The sequence below is a fragment of the Coenobita brevimanus genome, chromosome 29, assembly GCF_032717465.1.
Source record: "Coenobita brevimanus isolate Jiangsu-jjx chromosome 29, ASM3271746v2, whole genome shotgun sequence".
Lineage (NCBI taxonomy): Eukaryota > Metazoa > Arthropoda > Malacostraca > Decapoda > Coenobitidae > Coenobita > Coenobita brevimanus.
The window spans coordinates 34084032-34088489 of record NC_136982.1 but is presented as its reverse complement, the minus strand read 5'-3'; positions in this window follow the sequence as shown (position 1 = coordinate 34088489).

The window sequence follows — 4458 nt, the reverse complement described above, 5'->3', positions numbered from 1 at the left end:
GGTATAATGGTGCTAAATTGTGGGGAAAGAAAGAAGTGGGGAATGGCAGGGAAAGGGATAGGACAGGGTAGGCGAGTGTGGATAATAGACGTGGGTGAAGGGAGAGGTAGGGAGCTGCGGTAGGCAAGAGGGGAGTGATCCGGAAAGGGTAAGGGAGTAAGTGGGGGGGGGGGAAGTAGGTCGTGACTGGATAAAGGAGAAGTAGAAGCTGGGATAGGTAAGTGACAGGGGTAGGGAAGTGGTGAGGGAGAGGGCAGACAGTTGTGTGGGAGTTGAAAGGGGGTGGTAAGGGGAAACAGGGTTAGTGGAATGGCAGGGGCAGACAAGGCAGGAAAGACGAGTAGACAGAAACAGAGGAAGGGGTATGGATGGAGACGAGAGGCAACAGTGGAGGAAAAGAGAAATACAAGGGAGTGGTGGGGGAGGAGAGAGAGAGCGGCATGGAAGTGGCTGGGTAGGAGTGGAGACGGATGGGAGTGAAGGCAGAGAGGAGGAATAGGAGTAGGCAATGGAAAGGTGAAGCGGAGAAACAAAAGTAGTGGCGAGATAGGGTGCATTAGAGGATAATAAGATGCAGGTAGGGGACAGGATAAGGATAAAGGTAAGGGAGATATATGGGAAAGGGAGAGACCAAGTTAAGGGAGTGGCAGGGATAATGGTAGAGAAAGGGACAGGAAACAAGGGAATGGAGAGGACAAGCAGAACAATAAAATGGGTTGGAAATGGACATAGGCAGGGGACAAGAGAGATAGGAGGCAGAAGAAAAGAGAATGAACAGGAACAGGGAAAGAAGGAAGGCATAGATGGGAGAAAAACAGGCTATCACAAGAGGCAAGGGAACAACAGGCACTGGAGCGCTTATACACAAAAAGAACCGACAGAAGACGAGAGAGAGAGAGAGTGAGAGAGAGAGAGAGTGAGAGAGAATGCAGGCATGGAGGTGAGGGACGTCGACATAAAGGTCAGAAAGAACAGATGTAGGACAGAGGCATGGAAGAAACAGAGGGACAGAGGGAAGAGCCAAAGCAAAAAAGGAAAACAGTAAAGAAAAAATAATGGAAAAAATGACAAGGGATAAAAGAACACATCAGAACAAATAAGACAATACAGCCTAGTCCGTGGCCTAATACAGGCAGGTGCCTTGTAATTAGAGGTCGTGATGCTGCCACCAGTGAGTCTGGGGTCGTCCATGGCAATTCCGGGGCAGTAGTGTCGTGGTGGGTGTAGGAGGATCCCTGGCACTACTTTAGTGATTAATATTCCGTTGCAGCTACATCTTAATGTTTTCTTTTATATACTTTATCATTTTCTGTTGCAGCTTCATCTTAATATTTGTCTTTGTATATGTGTCTTCATTATATTTTCCTTTACATATATGTGTGTCCTTTTTATTTATATTATTGTAACCCCTGTCACACGATTTTTTTCAACTTAAGGGAGACCTTTTGTAATGATCGGTTAGCGTGTCTTGGCATAAAATAAACAGAGACCAGAGCACTCGCAGAGCGCATAACTCCGCCAAGGCAGCGCCATCCCCCCTTTTTGACCTTGATCTGTGATCTTTTTAGCCCTAAATCTAATTACTTGTTCGTTTGATTATTCCCAGTCATTTTTCTAAAGTTGGTACAAGTCTGTAATATACATCTACCGCAGAAAAAAAAAAAAATCGTCGAGTCAGTTCGATAAACAACGTAGTCCTGTCTATTTCACAGTCTTTGCATAAAATAAATTATTTATAAAATGTGAACGAAACAAAGGCTTTACAGCATCATTTTGTATATTTGACCATTGGTTATTTGTCATTCCACCCTTGCCTTACAGCACCCCATTGTAGGATTTGGTACGATGCCAGGCAGTTTTATAAAATGTACAAAATGTGCCTTGACGGCCGTCAGTACACATCTGACGGTTGTCTTTGATCATCCTGTTTCTCTTGTTGTTTCACGGTTGTTGAGTCCTTCATGAACCAGAGTAATCAAAGCATTCCTTTCCTCCTCCTGGAGCTGTCTAGGCTCCAGTGTGTTGTCAGGGGGAAAGATAAAACTGGCAAGGGCAAGCGGGACTGGAGTGAAGAACAGAGGGTGCCACAGTGACGGATTATGTAACCTGCCCCTGTAACTCTCCTACGGTTATTATTGTGTCATTTTGACAAGCATTACCTCTTGGATGATCAGTGTTGCTGGAGGTTCAAGGACTCACCCATACCTACGTGAGGTGTGAAATGGAATATTTATGGATTAGTCAGGGTGCTCCAAGACTGTGAAGGGGGAAATGTTTGTCACCTTGACACTATAAATTGTCCCTCCAGATCTTCAGAAATTCGTATGTTTAAGGGTGTTTAAGAGTTTTGTTGATGGTTCTTTTTTTATAAATTGTGTTGACGTGAGGCTGAATGGCAGTGGATCTGCTACCTAGACAGAATGATTTGGTGGCAATTAATGTGGCTCACAGGGTATTAGGCGGCAGCCACACTGATCCATGTTATATTTGTTATTGTACGATATACCACAATATGTTTGATGGAATATTCTGTGCATGTATCGGGAGTGTACCCTAAATATATCAGGATACATGTACTTGATGTTAATATACTGTAGTAGTGTATGAACTGTACCTGGTAGGTATACGTATTCCATAGTACATACGGACTACATTAGCCACACGTTAGAACAGTGAGCCCTTCCTTACAGGATCTAATTTCCTCTCTCTCTCTCTCTCTCTCTCTCTCTCTCTCTCTCTCTCTCTCTCTCAGTATTTGTTCATTGAGGAAGATAGTATGTTGCAATTTGTCGACCACTCAAGCGTGCCGGCCGTTGCTATGGTAACGACACAGGACAGGGCTGGATCTGCCGCTGCCTGGGTGTGTGGTTGGCTGTGGTTGTGGTTGTGCGTGTGGTTGTATGGTTCTGGGTCTGTGGTTATGGTCGACCGTTATGGAAACGACACGAGGTTTGGCTGGATGTGCCTGCTGTCTGGTTGTGTGGTTGTTTTGGTTACGGTTGTGTGGTTGTGAGCCTGGTTATGGTCGGACATTGCTGTGGTAACCGGTTTAAACCTAGGCTGGATCAACTGGTTTTGTGGTTGTGTTGTGGTTATGTTGTTTGGTTGTGGGCTTTTAGGTTTGGTCGGCCGTTGCTATGGTAACCAGCACAAGGCCAGGCTACTTCTTCAGGTGGCTGGTTGTGTGGTTGTGGTTATGTATGGTAGTTTGTGGTTGAGTTTGGCCGTTGCTGTGGTAAACAGCACGAGCCATGGCTGTATGTGGCGGTGTGGTTGCAGTGGCAGCGGTAGTTCGGTTGTGGTAGCAGATGTAGTGAGGTAGTGTGGCAACGGTGTGTGATAGTGTGGTTGATGTGGGTGTGGTTATGATGTGGTTATGTGGTGTAGTTTGGTTGTGATGGGATGACGGTGGAACAAGGTTGCTTGTGGTTGTGCAGTGCGACAGTTGTGTGTGGTTGCGATGGAAGTGTAGTTTGGGAATGGTGTAGTAGTGTGGCCGTGGTAGTGTAGTTGCGATGTGGAGTTGTGGTTGTGGCACGGTTGTGGGTGGCTGTGGTAGGACTGCCATGTTAGTGTGCGGAGTTGTGGTTACGGAGTGCAGCAGTGTGAGTATGGCGTGACGTTATGGTTGCCAGGTACGGTTGTGTTGTGTGGTTGTACAGTTGGTTGTGACTGTGGTTAACGTTTGTGTGGTAATGTTTGTGTTGTGTGCGGTAGTGTGGTTAAATGCAATGACGTGGTTATATTGTGTGGATTGCTAGTTCTTTGGTTGTGATGGAACTGTATCTTGCCATGATTTATTAAGAGAGGAATTGCACAAGTTCTGTACAGTTTAAAGCTTAGAAACACATCATATATATATATATATATATATATATATATATATATATATATATATATATATATATATATATATATATATATCCGCCGACTTGTCATAAAAACACTCCCGCTAACACCAATACACCAGTCCATGAAACAGTGAGACAACTCTGGCATGTATTCAATTCAGAAGGTGGCTTTTTGCGCCGAAGTGGTGACATGTGGAAGGTGTATGGTACATCGAAGCACTGCTGGGCGTCAGGGAATGAGTTGTTATGGCCAGGTTCAGAGTATAATGCAAGACAAAAAACTATTGTGAGGAAGCATTAGCAGACCAAACTCGGTTTAGGCTACCTTTTTTTTTTATTTATGCAAAGAAGAAGGAACTAAAGGCTAGGAGTGCACAAACTGTTCCCTCCTAGAAAAAAGCAAAAACAAGATAACAGAGAGCCTAATTCAAGATACGTTCTTTTTGAGATGCCTAGACACACTGCGTTTGAGATCGTAGGCAGTAGGAAATACGGACAGGGAGACAGTTCCAGACCTGACGTGTTTCATACATGAAAGATGCAGTAGAGAGTTGGATAGGAAAAGGATGAGAATTTGTTGCTAGATGGCTGTTACACGCTACATACC